Source organism: Pseudophryne corroboree, chromosome 6 (genome assembly GCF_028390025.1).
Source record: "Pseudophryne corroboree isolate aPseCor3 chromosome 6, aPseCor3.hap2, whole genome shotgun sequence".
NCBI lineage: Eukaryota > Metazoa > Chordata > Amphibia > Anura > Myobatrachidae > Pseudophryne > Pseudophryne corroboree.
This window is the reverse complement of record NC_086449.1, coordinates 272,736,362-272,754,573: the sequence shown is the minus strand read 5'-3', so window position 1 is coordinate 272,754,573 and position 18,212 is coordinate 272,736,362. Positions and strand designations below refer to the sequence as shown.

General features: G+C 44.1%; 1 protein-coding gene across 6 annotated transcripts in view; it reads right to left on the bottom strand.

Annotated features, from left to right (window-relative positions):
• CEP152 (centrosomal protein 152) overlaps positions 1-18,212 on the bottom strand; it is a 260,473-nt gene that overhangs the window by 219,845 nt on the left and 22,416 nt on the right. The window lies entirely within an intron of this gene.

Here is an 18,212-nt window from a genome sequence, read left to right as displayed (position 1 = left end):
ATGTCCACCTTTGGTTTTACCCAACGGTTTATAATCATGTGGAAGACTTCTGGGTGAAGTCCCCATTCTCCCGGGTGGAGGTCGTGTCTGCTGAGGAAGTCTGCTTCCCAGTTGTCCACTCCCGGAATGAATACTGCTGACAGTGCTATCACATGATTTTCCGCCCAGCGAAGAATCCTTGCAGCTTCTGCCATTGACTGCTTCTTGTGCCACCCTGTCTGTTTACGTGGGTGACTGCCGTGATGTTGTCCGACTGGATCAACCCGGCTGACCTTGAAGCAGAGGTCTTGCTAAGCTTAGAGCATTGTAAATGGCTCTTAGCACCAGGATATTTATGTGAAGTGATGTCTCCAGGCTTGACCATAAGCCCTGGAAATTTCTTCCCTGTGTGACTGCTCCCCAGCCTCGCAGGCTGGCATCCGTGGTCACCAGGACCCAGTCCTGAATGCCGAATCTGCGGCCCTCTAGAAGATAAGCACTCTGCAACCACCACAGGAGGGACACCCTTGTCCTTGGTGACCGGGTTATCCGCTGATGCATCTGAAGATGCAACCCCGACCATTTGTCCAGCAGGTCCCACTGGAAAGTTCTTGCGTGGAATCTGCCGAATGGGCTTGCTTCGTAGGAAGCCACCATTTTTCCCAGAACCCTTGTGCATTGATGCACTGAGACTTGGCTCGGTTTTAGGAGGTTCCTGACTAGCTCGGATAACTCCCTGGCTTTCTCCTCCGGGAGAAACACCTTTTTCTGGACTGTATCCAGAATCATCCCTAGGAACAGAAAACGAGTCGTCGGAACCAGCTGCGATTTTGGAATATTGAGAATCCAACCATGCTGTCGCAACACTACCTGAGATAGTGCTACACCGACCTCCAACTGTTCCCTGGATCTTACCCTTATCAGGAGATCGTCCAAGTAAGGGATAACTAAAACTCCCTTCCTTCGAAGGAGTATCATCATTTCGGCCATTACCTTGGTAAAGACCCGGGGTGCCGTGGACCATCCAATGGCAGCGTCTGAAACTGATAGTGACAGTTCTGTACCACAAACCTGAGGTACCCTTGGTGAGAAGGGTAAATTGGGACATGAAGGTAAGCATCCTTGATGTCCAGAGACACCATGTAGTCCCCTTCTCTTGAATTTGAACCTCTGTATGTAAGTGTTCAAAGATTTTAGATTTAAAATCGGTCTCACCGAGCCGTCCGGCTTCGGTACCACAACAGTGTGGAATAATACCCCTTTCCCTGTTGCAGGAGGGGTACCTTGATTATCACCTGCTGGGAATACAGCTTGTGAATGGCTGCCAAAACTGCCTCCCTGTCTGCTTGTAAAGCCCCAGCGTCATGCTGAGGGCTTGGCAGAGGCGGGAGAGGGCTTCTGTTCCTGGGAACTGGCTGATTTCTGCAGCCTTTTTCCTCTCCCTCTGTCACGGGGCAGAAATGAGGAACCTTTTGCCCACTTGCCCTTATGGGAACGAAAGGACTGCGCCTGATAATACGGCGTCTTCTTATGTTGAGAGGCGACCTGGGGTAAAAACGTGGATTTCCCAGCTGTTGCCGTGGCCACCAGGTCTGAAAGACCGGCCCCAAATAACTCCTCCCCTTTATAAGGCAATACTTCCATATGCCATTTGGAATCCGCATCACCTGACCACTGTCGTGTCCATAACCCTCTTCTGGCAGAAATGGACAGCGCACTTACTCTTGATGCCAGTCGACAAATATCCCGCTGTGCATCACACATATATAGAAATGCATCTTTTAAATGCTCTATAGGCAATAATATACTGTCCCTATCTAGGGTATCAATATTTTCAGTCAGGGAATCCGACCACGCCAACCCAGCACTGCACATCCAGGCTGAGGCGATTGCTGGTCGCAGTATAACACCAGTATGTTGTGTAAATACATTTTAGGATACCCTCCTGCTTTCTATCAGCAGGATCCTTAAGGGCGGCCATCTCAGGAGAGGGTAGAGCCCCTGTTTTGACAAGCGTGTGAGCGCTTTATCCACCCTAGGGGGTGTTTCCCAACGCACCCTAACCTCTGGCGGGAAAGGATATAATGCCAATAACTGTTTAGAAATTATCAGTTTTTTTATCGGGGGAAACCCTCGCTTCATCACACACCTCATTTAATTTCTCAGATTCAGGAAAACTACAGGTAGTTTTTCCTCACCGAACATAATAATAAGAATTTACTTACCGATAATTATATTTCTCGTAGTCCGTAGTGGATGCTGGGGACTCCGTCAGGACCATGGGGAATAGCGGCTCCGCAGGAGACAGGGCACAAAAGTAAAAGCTTTAGGATCAGGTGGTGTGCACTGGCTCCACCCCTATGACCCTCCTCCAAGCCTCAGTTAGGATACTGTGCCCGGACGAGCGTACACAATAAGGAAGGATTTTGAATCCCGGGTAAGACTCATACCAGCCACACCAATCACACTGTACAACCTGTGATCTGAACCCAGTTAACAGCATGATAACAGCGGAGCCTCTGAAAAGATGGCTCACAACAATAATAACCCGATTTTTGTAACAATAACTATGTACAAGTATTGCAGACAATCCGCACTTGGGATGGGCGCCCAGCATCCACTACGGACTACGAGAAATAGAATTATCGGTAAGTAAATTCTTATTTTCTCTGACGTCCTAAGTGGATGCTGGGGACTCCGTCAGTACCATGGGGATTATACCAAAGCTCCCAAACGGGCGGGAGAGTGCGGATGACTCTGCAGCACCGAGTGAGAGAACTCCAGGTCCTCCTCAGCCAGGGTGTGCCCCTGACCAAGTAGCAGCTCAGCAAAGTTGTAAAGCCGAGACCCCTCGGGCAGCCGCCCAAGATGAGCCCACCTTCCTTGTGGAATGGGCATTTACATATTTTGGCTGTGGCAGGCCTGCCACAGAATGTGCAAGCTGAATTGTACTACACATCCAAGTAGCAATCGTCTGCTTAGAAGCAAGAGCACCCAGTTTGTTGGGTGCATACAGGATAACAGCAAGTCAGTTTTCCTGACTCCAGCCGTCCTGGAAACCTATATTTTCAGGGCCCTGACAACATCTAGCAACTTGGAGTCCTCCAAGTCCCTAGTAGCCGCAGGTACCACAATAAGCTGGTTCAGGTGAAACGCTGACACCACCTTAGGGAGAAACTGGGGACGAGTCCGCAGCTCTGCCCTGTCCGAATGGACAATCAGATATGGGCTTTTGTGAGACAAAGCCGCCAATTCTGACACTCGCCTGGCCGAGGCCAGGGCCAACATCATGGTCACTTTCCATGTGAGATATTTCAAATCCACAGATTTGAGCGGTTTAAACCAATGTGATTTGAGGAATCCCAGAACTACGTTGAGATCCCACAGTGCCACTGGAGGCACAAAAGGAGGTTGTATATGCAGTACTCCCTTGACAAACTTCTGGACTTCAGGAACTGAAGCCAATTCTTTCTGGAAGAAAATCGACAGGGCCGAAATTTGAACCTTAATGGACCCCAATTTGAGGCCCATAGACACTCCTGTTTGCAGGAAATGCAGGAATCGACCGAGTTGAAATTTCTTCGAGGGGCCTTCCTGGCCTCACACCACGCAACATATTTTCGCCACATGTGGTGATAATGTTGTGCGGTCACCTCCTTCCTGGCTTTGACCACGGTAGGAATGACCTCTTCCGGAATGCCTTTTTCCCTTAGGATCCGGCGTTCAACCGTCATGCCGTCAAATGCAGCCGCGGTAAGTCTTGGAACAGACATGGTACTTGCTGCAGCAAGTCCCTTCTTAGCGGCAGAGGCCATGAGTCCTCTGTGAGCATCTCTTGAAGTTCCGGGTACCAAGTCCTTCTTGGCCAATCCGGAGCCACGAGTATAGTTCTTACTCCTCTACGTCTTATAATTCTCAGTACCTTAGGTATGAGAAGCAGAGGAGGGAACACATACACCGACTGGTACACCCACGGTGTTACCAGAACGTCCACAGCTATTGCCTGAGGGTCTCTTGACCTGGCACAATACCTGTCCAGTTTTTTGTTCAGGCGGGACGCCATCATGTCCACCTTTGGTCTTTCCCAACGGTTCACAATCATGTGGAAGACTTCCCGATGAAGTCCCCACTCTCCCGGGTGGAGGTCGTGCTGAGGAAGTCTGCTTCCCAGTTGTCCACTCCCGGAATGAACACTGCTGACAGTGCTATCACATGATTTTCCGCCCAGCGAAGAATCCTTGCAGTTTCTGCCATTGTCCTCCTGCTTCTTGTGCCGCCCTGTCTGTTTACGTGGGCGACTGCCGTGATGTTGTCCCACTGGATCAATACCGGCTGACCTTGAAGCAGAGGTCTTGCTAAGCTTAGAGCATTGTAAATTGCTCTTAGCTCCAGTATATTTATGTGGAGAGAAGTCTCCAGACTTGATCACACTCCCTGGAAATTTTTTCCTTGTGTGACTGCTCCCCAGCCTTTCAGGCTGGCATCCGTGGTCACCAGGACCCAGTCCTGAATGTCGAATCTGTGGCCCTTTAGTAGATGAGCACTCTGCAGCCACCACAGAAGAGACACCCTTGTCCTTGGAGACAGGGTTATCCGCTGATGCATCTGAAGATGCGATCCGGACCATTTTTCCAGCAGATCCCACTGAAAAGTTCTTGCGTGAAATCTGCCGAATGGAATCGCTTCGTAAGAAGCCACCATTTTTCCCAGGACCCTTGTGCAATGATGCACTGACACTTTTCCTGGTTTTAGGAGGTTCCTGACTAGCTCGGATAACTCCCTGGCTTTCTCCTCCGGGAGAAACACCTTTTTCTGGACTGTGTCCAGAATCATCCCTAGGAACAGCAGACGTGTCGTCGGAGACAGCTGCGATTTTGGAATATTTAGAATCCACCCGTGCTGTCGTAGAACTACTTGAGATAGTGCTACTCCGACCTCCAACTGTTCTCTGGACCTTGCCCTTATCAGGAGATCGTCCAAGTAAGGGATAATTAAGACGCCTTTTCTTTGAAGAAGAATCATCATTTCGGCCATTACCTTGGTAAAGACCCGGGGTGCCGTGGACAATCCAAACGGCAGCGTCTGAAACTGATAGTGACAGTTTTGTACCACGAACCTGAGGTACCCTTGGTGAGAAGGGCAAATTGGGACATGGAGGTAAGCATCCTTGATGTCCAGGGACACCATATAGTCCCCTTCTTCCTGGTTCGCTATCACTGCTCTGAGTGACTCCATCTTGATTTGAACCTTTGTATGTAAGCGTTCAAATATTTCAGATTTAGAATAGGTCTCACCGAGCCGTCTGGCTTCAGTACCACAATATAGTGTGGAATAATACCCCTTTCCTTGTTGTAGGAGGGGTACTTTGATTATCACCTGCTGGGAATACAGCTTGTGAATTGTTTCCAATACTGCCTCCCTGTCGGAGGGAGACGTTGGTAAAGCAAACTTCAGGAACCTGCGAGGGGGAGACGTCTCGAATTTCCAATCTGTACCCCTGGGATACTACTTGTAGGATCCAGGGGTCCACTTGCGAGTGAGCCCACTGCGTGCTGAAACTCTTGAGACGACCCCCCACCGCACCTGTTTGTACGGCCCCAGCGTCATGCTGAGGACTTGGCAGAAGCGGTGGAAGGCTTCTGTTCCTGGGAATGGGCTGCCTGCTGCAGTCTTCTTCCCTTACCTCTATCCCTGGGCAGATATGACTGGCCTTTTGCCCGCTTGCCCTTATGGGGACGAAAGGACTGAGGCTGAAAAGACGATGTCTTTTTCTGCTGAGATGTGACTTGGGGTAAAAAAAGGTGGATTTTCCAGCTGTTGCCGTGGCCACCAGGTCCGATGGACCGACCCCAAATAACTCCTCCCCTTTATACGGCAATACTTCCATGTGCCGTTTGGAATCTGCATCACCTGACCACTGTCGTGTCCATAAACATCTTCTGGCAGATATGGACATCGCACTTACTCTTGATGCCAGAGTGCAAATATCCCTCTGTGCATCTCGCATATATAGAAATGCATCCTTTAAATGCTCTATAGTCAATAAAATACTGTCCCTGTCAAGGGTATCAATATTTCCAGTCAGGGAATCCGACCAAGCCACCCCAGCGCTGCCCATCCAGGCTGAGGCGATCGCTGGTCGCAGTATAACACCAGTATGTGTGTATATACTTTTTAGGATATTTTCCAGCCTCCTATCAGTTAACTCCTTGAGGGCGGCCGTATCTGGAGACGGTAACGCCACTTGTTTTGATAAGCGTGTGAGCGCCTTATCCACCCTAAGGGGTGTTTCCCAACGCGCCATAACTTCTGGCGGGAAAGGGTATACCGCCAATAATTTTCTATCGGGGGAAACCCACGCATCATCACACACTTCATTTAATTTATCTGATTCAGGAAAAACCACATGTAGTTTTTTCACACTCCACATAATACCCTTTTTTGTGGTACTTGTAGTATCAGAAATATGTAACATCTCCTTCATTGCCCTTAACAAGTAACGTGTGGCCCTAAAGGAAAATACGTTTGTTTCTTCACCGTCGACACTGGAGTCAGTGTCCGTGTCTGTGTCGACCGACTGAGGTAAAAGGACGTTTTAACGCCCCTGACGGTGTTTGAGACGCCTGGACAGGTACTAATTGGTTTGCCGGCCGTCTCATGTCGTCAACCGACCTTGCAGCGTGTTGACATTATCACGTAATTCCTTAAATAAGCCATCCATTCTGGTGTCGACTCCCTAGAGAGTGACATCACCATTACAGGCAATTGCTCCGCCTCCTCACCAACATCGTCCTCATACATGTCGACACACACGTACCGACACACAGCACACACACAGGGAATGCTCTGATAGAGGACAGGACCCCACTAGCCCTTTGGGGAGACAGAGGGAGAGTTTGCCAGCACACACCAAAAACGCTATAATTATACAGGGACAACCTTTATATAAGTGTTTTTCCCTTATAGCATTTTAATATATATAGTCATATCGGCAAATAAGTGCCCCCCCTCTCTGTTTTAACCCTGTTTCTGTAGTGCAGTGCAGGGGAGAGCCTGGGAGCCTTCCCACCAGCATTTCTGTGAGGGAAAATGGCGCTGTGTGCTGAGGAGAATAGGCCCCGCCCCCTTTTCGGCGGGCTTCTTCTCACGTTTTTCTGAGACCTGGCAGGGGTTAAATACATCCATATAGCCCCCAGGGGCTATATGCGATGTATTTTTAGCCAGAATAAGGTACTATCATTGCTGCCCAGGGCGCCCCCCCCAGCGCCCTGCACCCTCAGTGACCGCTGCTATGAAGTGTGCTGACAACAATGGCGCACAGCTGCAGTGCTGTGCGCTACCTTATGAAGACTGAAAAGTCTTCTGCCGCCAGTTTCTGGACCTCTTCACTTTTCGGCATCTGCAAGGGGGTCGGCGGCGCGGCTCCGGGACGAACCCCAGGGTGAGACCTGTGTTCCGACTCCCTCTGGAGCTAATGGTGTCCAGTAGCCTAAGAAGCCAATCCATCCTGCACGCAGGTGAGTTCACTTCTCTCCCCTAAGTCCCTCGATGCAGTGAGCCTGTTGCCAGCAGGACTCACTGAAAATAAAAAAAAAACCTAACAAAACTTTTACTCTAAGCAGCTCTTTAGGAGAGCCACCTAGATTGCACCCTTGTCGGCCGGGCACAAAAATCTAACTGAGGCTTGGAGGAGGGTCATAGGGGGAGGAGCCAGTGCACACCACCTGATCCTAAAGCTTTTACTTTTGTGCCCTGTCTCCTGCGGAGCCGCTATTCCCCATGGTCCTGACGGAGTCCCCAGCATCCACTTAGGACGTCAGAGAAACCCCTATTGGTGGTACTCGTATTATCAGAAATGTGTAAAACATTTTTCATTGCCTCAATCATGTAACGTGTGGCCCTACTGGAAGTCATATTTGTCTCTTCACCGTCGACACTGGAGTCAGTATCCGTGTCGGCGTCTGTATTTGCCATCTGAGGTAACGGGCGCTTTAGAGCCCCTGACGGCCTATGAGACGTCTGGACAGGCACAAGCTGAGTAGCCGGCTGTCTCATGTCAATCACTGTCTTTTGTAAAGAGCTGACACTGTCATGTAATTCCTTCCAACAGTTCATCCACTCAGGTGTCGACCCCCTAGGGGGTGACATCCCTATTACAGGCAATTTGCTCCGCCTCCACATCATTTTCCTCCTCATACATGTCGACACAAACGTACCGACACACAGCACACACACAGGGAATGCTCTGATAGAGGACAGGACCCCACTAGCCCTTTGGGGAGACAGAGGGAGAGTTTGCCAGCACACACCAGAGCGCTATATATATATATATATACACAGGGATAACCTTATATAAGTGTTTTTCCCCTTATAGCTGCTGTATTGTTTATACTGCGCCTAATTAGTGCCCCCCTCTCTTTTTTAACCCTTTCTGTAGTGTAGTAACTGCAGGGGAGAGCCAGGGAGCTTCCCTCCAACGGAGCTGTGAGGGAAAATGGCGCCAGTGTGCTGAGGAGATAGGCTCCGCCCCTTTCTCGGCGGCCTTTTCTCCCGTTTTTCAGTGTAATCTGGCAGGGGTTAAAATTCATCCATATAGCCCTGGGGGCTATATGTGATGTATTTTCGCCAGCCAAGGTGTTTTTATTGCTGCTCAGGGCGCCCCCCCCTAGCGCCCTGCACCCTCAGTGACCGAAGTGTGAAGTGTGCTGAGGAGCAATGGCGCACAGCTGCAGTGCTGTGCGCTACCTTGGTGAAGACTGATGTCTTCTGCCGCCGATTTTCCGGACCTCTTCTTGCTTCTGGCTCTGTAAGGGGGCCGGCGGCGCGGCTCTGGGACCGGACTCCATGGCTGGGCCTGTGTTCGATCCCTCTGGAGCTAATGGTGTCCAGTAGCCAAGAAGCCCAATCCACTCTGCACGCAGGTGAGTTCGCTTCTTCTCCCTTAGTCCCTCGATGCAGTGAGCCTGTTGCCAGCAGGTCTCACTGAAAATAAAAAACCTAAAACTAAACTTTTCACTAAGCAGCTCAGGAGAGCCCCTAGTGTGCACCCTTCTCGTTCGGGCACAAAAATCTAACTGAGGCTTGGAGGAGGGTCATGGGGGGAGGAGCCAGTGCACACCAGGTAGTCCTAAAGCTTTACTTTTGTGCCCAGTCTCCTGCGGAGCCGCTATTCCCCATGGTCCTTACGGAGTTCCCAGCATCCACTAGGACGTCAGAGAAAAGAATATTTAATTCATTCAGATCTAGGAGGTGTTATTTTATTTTAGTGTTCCCTTTATTTTTTTGAGCAGGTGTGTGTGTGTGTGTGTGTGTGTGTGTGTGTGTGTGTGTGTGTGTGTGTGTGTGTGTGTGTGTGTGTGTGTGTGTGTGTGTGTGTGTGTGTGTATATATATATAAGTTTGTTTATAGGTCGGTGCGCTTATCTAGTGTTCAAACGATCCCTTTCCGAAGGAGGGATACACCGAATTGTCTATGTGCTGAGACTCAATTAGTCGTATCCGGGTCCGTATCTTCAACCTTCCAGCGAGGATTCTATACTTAAAAGACACCTCCCAAACCTCTTTGGTGGCAGCTCAGTTCTTCAGTAAATGACCTAGGTCGGTTCAGTCATGCGATTCTGTGGAGGTAGGGAAGAAGAACAAGCGCCATATGGTGTAGTAATTTAGGGCACAAAATAGGACCAAAAGAAGGACAAAATTTGGTAAGTACCGGATGACTTCTTGGAATTAGGCCTGTCAGACTCAGACTTTCACATCGGCTGTCCCCACCTATAAGGAGATAGAAATTGTCGCCGTATAGTGAAGTATCTTTGAAAACAGTTTTGGGTGTTTCCCCCCTATATTAAGCGTACCACATAAATATTCAAATATAGCATGTAGGATATGCTTATATCCAGATGGTTCAGCTAGGTCCGGTAAATGTGCTCCTTCCAAAAATTCCCAGTCACTGCACTGTATAGTTATGCAATGTTTAATAACAAAAATAGATAATAAAAAATACTTAAAACACAATAAATAAATAAATAAATAAATAGTAAGTCTTAGCTTAATGGAACAGGCAGTAAGTAGGTCAGTCAGGTTTCTCAACGCGTTTCGCCTTTTAGGGCTTCCTCAGGAGAATACATGTTAGCACAAGGTGCAGCTTTTTATAGCTGCTTTCAGTTTCACTTTTGCGGTCACTTCCGGTTCACAAGCCTTCCGAAACCGGAAGTGACCTGGCGCAATAGAAATATCTCTTTACTTCATAAAAACCAGTGGACTTAGTGTTTATCTACATCATTGGTGGTGCAGTGGTTAGATAGACCGTGCTGTTATATTTTACACCGGACGGGCTGTAAATGCCGCTACTGTCCGTGTATTTGTATTACCGGAAGTGACGCGGCTTGTCCCGGCCGCGTCACTTCCGGTTTCGAGTCCGTGCGTTCCACCGCGTGTGGAGGTTGTTCAGCCAATATCTGTACACTGGGTTTGTTTACATTTGTGGCGGAAGTGACGTATAGGCTGTCACAAACAAATCCTATCCATATCATAGCAAAACAGAGGCATGGTAAAGTTTAGTTACAAAAAATACATGTGTTTAGCTGGTCAGGTGCCCCTCTTAATTTTCATCTAGACAGGGGACTGAGCTACTGGGTAGGAAGCATCCATAATCATACAGGAGGTTTCCTTCAAATATCATCACATTAGTATGTTTAAACAGACACGTATATGGAACTATGTATAAGTAATCAATTCATAAATCGAACATATTTCAATGGTTTTAGCCAGTATAAGGCCAGTATATATCCCCATAAGGTGCGACCGTGGTACATATGTATATAATAAATACATGATAAAAAATATATATATATATATATATGATATAAAATGATGATATAAGAAAATATATATATATATATATATATATATATATATATATATATATATATATATATATTCCTGTAGGGAGTTACAGTTAAGAGAACTAGCAGGTAGAGGGAGGGGTAGAGCTCGCAGGAGTGGGACAAACTCATAACCTTTGTTGTGGCCCGGTGGTTCCCCTACTCACTGCATCTGGATATTACACATATACATGTATATAAAAAAAAAGACTATATGTACAGATTCAACCCTATTTCCAGAATTTTGACAGTTTTTTAGACAATTTTTAGACAATGTAAAATATTATACAACCTCATAAAGTGCAAAAATTGATACATATGTGTAAAAATTGATAAATATATATATAAAATAGAAATATAAATATGGAAATATACAAATTTAAATTCTTTTCGGGAAGGAAGTTTCATACAGCCAATTAAGATTAGAGGAACTAGCTGGTGGAGGGAGAGCTCATAGAAATGGGGCAATTTCATAACCTTCGTTATGGCCATGCGGTTGGAGAGTATTTAACGTAAAAATCCAATACATCTCCCTTTGGGATAGTTTTTTCAATAGGTCGCCCCCTCTGGGTCCCATTCTGACATGTTCAATAGCTCTAAAGGTGAACGACTCCAAGCTTGAGTTATGGACCTCGGTAAAATGTCTTGAGAGGGGGTGACTCTCCACTTTATTTTTTATGTTGCGTACATGCTCCTGAATCCGCAATTTAAGGAGTCTTTTAGTTTTCCCCACATATTTACGGAGGCATCCGCATTCGATCACATATATTACTGAGGTAGTATTGCAATTAATAAAGTCCTTCATCTTAAACTCCTTTGTGGCATCTGAATTAGAGAAGGATTTCCTATTAGGGTGGATGAACCTACACATGTTGCAATGACCGCACTTATACATGCCTTTACATTTAGGGAAGTTATGAAGTGTGGCCACCTTGTTTTTAATCATGCTTGGTGCTAATACCTCTTTCAAGTTCCTAGATTTTCTGAATAAAACCTGCGGATGTTCCGGTAGAATTTCCTTCAATATTGGGTCCATTCTTAAGATATGCCAGTGCTTGGAGAAAGTTTTTTTAATTTTCATTTCTTCACAATTATATTGAGTGATGAACGGAATAGTTGCGTTATTCTGCACTTTTTTCTTTTTTGGCTGGATGAGGGTTTCTCTCACCAGTTGCTCTCCTTTATCCATAGCTTCTTTAATAACTTTCTCCGGGTATCCTCTTTCTCTAAATCTGCTGGCGTAAATCTGTGATTGTTCTATATAGTTGTCATGGTTACTGCAGTTTCTCCTGATTCTGTGCATTGTAGAAAAAGGGATATTGTTTTTCCATTTTGTGGTATGGCCGCTACCATAATGTAGGTAGCTATTGGTATCTACCGTTTTAATGAAATTTTTAGTGGTTACTTTATCACCATCGCTACTCAGAATAAGATCCAGAAATTCTGCTTGATTTTTATTAATAGTATGTGTGAATTTCAGATTAAAATCATTGTCATTGATGGTTTCCAAAAATTGGTTAAAACTTCCTATGTCCCCGTCCCAGACCATGATGATATCGTCGATGTAGCGTCTATAAAAGCGAATATTGTTGTTAAAAAATGGGTTGTTATAAATATATAACTGAGGAAGCCCTAAAAGGCGAAACGCGTTGAGAAACCTGACTGACCTACTTACTGCCTGTTCCATTAAGCTAAGACTTACTATTTATTTATTTATTTATTGTGTTTTAAGTATTTTTTATTATCTATTTTTGTTATTAAACATTGCATAACTATACAGTGCAGTGACTGGGAATTTTTGGAAGGAGCACATTTACCGGACCTAGCTGAACCATCTGGATATAAGCATATCCTACATGCTATATTTGAATATTTATGTGGTACGCTTAATATAGGGGGGAAACACCCAAAACTGTTTTCAAAGATACTTCACTATACGGCGACAATTTCTATCTCCTTATAGGTGGGGACAGCCGATGTGAAAGTCTGAGTCTGACAGGCCTAATTCCAAGAAGTCATCCGGTACTTACCAAATTTTGTCCTTCTTTTGGTCCTATTTTGTGCCCTAAATTACTACACCATATGGCGCTTGTTCTTCTTCCCTACCTCCACAGAATCGCATGACTGAACCGACCTAGGTCATTTACTGAAGAACTGAGCTGCCACCAAAGAGGTTTGGGAGGTGTCTTTTAAGTATAGAATCCTCGCTGGAAGGTTGAAGATACGGACCCGGATACGACTAATTGAGTCTCAGCACATAGACAATTCGGTGTATCCCTCCTTCGGAAAGGGATCGTTTGAACACTAGATAAGCGCACCGACCTATAAACAAACTTCTACATTTCCTACCGGTATTCTAGGTTGGAGCTGCTGTCTGTGTTCTATATATCATTGTTACCTAAGCTATTTTGTAAAAAAATGTTACGTCTCTGCGGCCTGAATAAGAAAAGATCAGACTTGTGCCAAAAGGTATTTGATGAGGAAAAAACCTCATCCAATATAGTTAATAATGGTAATATTGATTCTTTGTTCTGGGATATTGAGAAAACACTAGTGAAAGAGATCAGGGTATGGTGGGATATCAAGGGACTTGAACATTACCTCAAGGTAAATAGAGTCCCAAGAGGTCTGAGATTGATCAAGAATCCGACATTCGGTACAGACAGAGTGGAATTCATGAGTGAATGGGACAAAATCCTGCATGATTGTTCTCTAAATCTCATGAAACTAATTATTAAAGAGAAACGAACGGAACTAGCCACCATTGAAGAGACCCTGAAGAACAAAGATGTGATTCTAGGTGCACATAGAGACAGTGAAGACTATAGAATCAATGAGAAAGTGCTCCATAAAAAACTGGAGAAAATCGAGGAAGATGTTATTAAGAATAAAGAACATAAATTCATTAGAGACAAGAGGGATTATGAAAATAACAAAGTGAAAAACTGGTCTAGACCTCTTCAACAGAATAGAGGTAGAGCAATCTATAGGTCCAGGGACCAATCCTGGGACAACACTCAGAGGAACAGATCGGCATCATATCACAAACAAAGGTTCCAACCCAAAACAGACACGATGAAAACGAATAACCGCTTCGCACCCTTGGAACTACCATCAACAAGTACGGTGAACAATGAAGATACACATCATCATTTTTTAGACCGGAAACCACAGAGACCTTACAGGGACAGAGATCAACAGGGAAGAATAAAGGAAAGTATATTCACAGCATCTCCACTAAAACGAAGATTACAAGACGAGGGAAACGGGGAGGAAGAAGACGAAAACCCGAGAAGGTACAACAAGTAGTCGATCCAAAAGACAAAGGCATCTTTAACTTGTCCTCTCATGTTTTAACGCAGCCACAAATTTCTTTACTCAGCAAAGGTACAACGTTCGCGCCTACACAGAAACCAGACAAGTTCCAAGTATTCATAGATTTAAACAAGTATGTTCGGAACCTCACTCTAAAACGACATTTTGCCAGGCAGGACACATCCATTCAAATGAATTATAATGCATCGAAATCAGGACTAAAACCCACGTCCAAATTCTACCCGCTTGAATCCAAAAGCTCTTATATAAGCATCTTTTACGATCTGATAAAAAAAGATCTGATTGAAGAAGAAGAACCACAAAAGAAGAAAAGCAACCTCAACAACTCCGAAAAACATGCTTTAAAAGAACTCCGGGATAATGATAAGATCATCCTCAGATCGGCGGACAAAGGTGGAGGTCTGGTCATACAGAATAGAGAGGATTACATCAAGGAAGCACTCAGACTCCTCAATGACAATAAATCGTACAAAAAACAACCGAAAGATCCTACAGAGGAATTTATCGAGGAATTAAGAATCATCCTCGTAGCAGGACTGTATAAGAACATCATAACTAAGGATGAATATCAATACCTCTACAATAGCCACCCCATTGTTCCCATTTTTTATCATCTGCCCAAGATACATAAGAATCTGGATTGCCCACCAGGAAGACCAATTATTGCCGGTATAGACTCTTTAACGGCAAATCTTTCCAAATATGTAGACATTTTTTTAAAACCCCATGTACAGAATCTACCCTCTTTTCTGAAAGATACCACCAGCATCCTAAGCCTTTTAAATGATTTTAAGTGGAAAGATACCTACCTATGGACCACGATTGATGTTCAAGCTCTATATACCAGTATTACTCACGAGAAAGGAGTTGAAGCATGTCGGGAGAAATTGGAATCGGATCCGAACATCACTAAAGATCATTGTGAATTCCTTTGTTCTCTCATCCATTTTATTTTGACACATAATTATTTTAAATTTTTAGACAACTTCTTTTTACAAATCTGTGGCACTGCAATGGGGACAGTTTTTGCCCCGAGTTATGCGAATATTTTAATGGGGATGTGGGAACAACGTTTTATTTATAACAACCCATTTTTTAACAACAATATTCGCTTTTATAGATGCTACATCGACGATATCATCATGGTCTGGGACGGGGACATAGGAAGTTTTAACCAATTTTTGGAAACCATCAATGACAATGATTTTAATCTGAAATTCACACATACTATTAATAAAAATCAAGCAGAATTTCTGGATCTTATTCTGAGTAGCGATGGTGATAAAGTAACCACTAAAAATTTCATTAAAACGGTAGATACCAATAGCTACCTACATTATGGTAGCGGCCATACCACAAAATGGAAAAACAATATCCCTTTTTCTACAATGCACAGAATCAGGAGAAACTGCAGTAACCATGACAACTATATAGAACAATCACAGATTTACGCCAGCAGATTTAGAGAAAGAGGATACCCGGAGAAAGTTATTAAAGAAGCTATGGATAAAGGAGAGCAACTGGTGAGAGAAACCCTCATCCAGCCAAAAAAGAAAAAAGTGCAGAATAACGCAACTATTCCGTTCATCACTCAATATAATTGTGAAGAAATGAAAATTAAAAAAACTTTCTCCAAGCACTGGCATATCTTAAGAATGGACCCAATATTGAAGGAAATTCTACCGGAACATCCGCAGGTTTTATTCAGAAAATCTAGGAACTTGAAAGAGGTATTAGCACCAAGCATGATTAAAAACAAGGTGGCCACACTTCATAACTTCCCTAAATGTAAAGGCATGTATAAGTGCGGTCATTGCAACATGTGTAGGTTCATCCACCCTAATAGGAAATCCTTCTCTAATTCAGATGCCACAAAGGAGTTTAAGATGAAGGACTTTATTAATTGCAATACTACCTCAGTAATATATGTGATCGAATGCGGATGCCTCCGTAAATATGTGGGGAAAACTAAAAGACTCCTTAAATTGCGGATTCAGGAGCATGTACGCAACATAAAAAATAAAGTGGAGAGTCACCCCCTCTCAAGACATTTTACCGAGGTCCATAACTCAAGCTTGGAGTCGTTCACCTTTAGAGCTATTGAACATGTCAGAATGGGACCCAGAGGGGGCGACCTATTGAAAAAACTATCCCAAAGGGAGATGTATTGGATTTTTACGTTAAATACTCTCCAACCGCATGGCCATAACGAAGGTTATGAAATTGCCCCATTTCTATGAGCTCTCCCTCCACCAGCTAGTTCCTCTAATCTTAATTGGCTGTATGAAACTTCCTTCCCGAAAAGAATTTAAATTTGTATATTTCCATATTTATATTTCTATTTTATATATATTTATCAATTTTTACACATATGTATCAATTTTTGCACTTTATGAGGTTGTATAATATTTTACATTGTCTAAAAATTGTCTAAAAAACTGTCAAAATTCTGGAAATAGGGTTGAATCTGTACATATAGTCTTTTTTTTATATACATGTATATGTGTAATATCCAGATGCAGTGAGTAGGGGAACCACCGGGCCACAACAAAGGTTATGAGTTTGTCCCACTCCTGCGAGCTCTACCCCTCCCTCTACCTGCTAGTTCTCTTAACTGTAACTCCCTACAGGAATATATATATATATATATATATATATTTTCTTATATCATCATTTTATATCATATATATATATATTTTTTATCATGTATTTATTATATACATATGTACCACGGTCGCACCTTATGGGGATATATACTGGCCTTATACTGGCTAAAACCATTGAAATATGTTCGATTTATGAATTGATTACTTATACATAGTTCCATATACGTGTCTGTTTAAACATACTAATGTGATGATATTTGAAGGAAACCTCCTGTATGATTATGGATGCTTCCTACCCAGTAGCTCAGTCCCCTGTCTAGATGAAAATTAAGAGGGGCACCTGACCAGCTAAACACATGTATTTTTTGTAACTAAACTTTACCATGCCTCTGTTTTGCTATGATATGGATAGGATTTGTTTGTGACAGCCTATACGTCACTTCCGCCACAAATGTAAACAAACCCAGTGTACAGATATTGGCTGAACAACCTCCACACGCGGTGGAACGCACGGACTCGAAACCGGAAGTGACGCGGCCGGGACAAGCCGCGTCACTTCCGGTAATACAAATACACGGACAGTAGCGGCATTTACAGCCCGTCCGGTGTAAAATATAACAGCACGGTCTATCTAACCACTGCACCACCAATGATGTAGATAAACACTAAGTCCACTGGTTTTTATGAAGTATAGAGATATTTCTATTGCGCCAGGTCACTTCCGGTTTCGGAAGGCTTGTGAACCGGAAGTGACCGCAAAAGTGAAACTGAAAGCAGCTATAAAAAGCTGCACCTTGTGCTAACATGTATTCTCCTGAGGAAGCCCTAAAAGGCGAAACGCGTTGAGAAACCTGACTGACCTACTTACTGCCTGTTCCATTAAGCTAAGACTTACTATTTATTTATTTATTTATTGTGTTTTAAGTATTTTTTATTATCTATTTTTGTTATTAAACATTGCATAACTATACAGTGCAGTGACTGGGAATTTTTGGAAGGAGCACATTTACCGGACCTAGCTGAACCATCTGGATATAAGCATATCCTACATGCTATATTTGAATATTTATGTGGTACGCTTAATATAGGGGGGAAACACCCAAAACTGTTTTCAAAGATACTTCACTATACGGCGACAATTTCTATCTCCTTATAGGTGGGGACAGCCGATGTGAAAGTCTGAGTCTGACAGGCCTAATTCCAAGAAGTCATCCGGTACTTACCAAATTTTGTCCTTATTTTGTGCCCTAAATTACTACACCATATGGCGCTTGTTCTTCTTCCCTACCTCTATATATATATATATATATATATATATATATATATATACACACACACACACACACATATACACACACACTACATATGTCTACCTATTGAGGATGATAATACAGAAATGAAAAAAAAAAAAA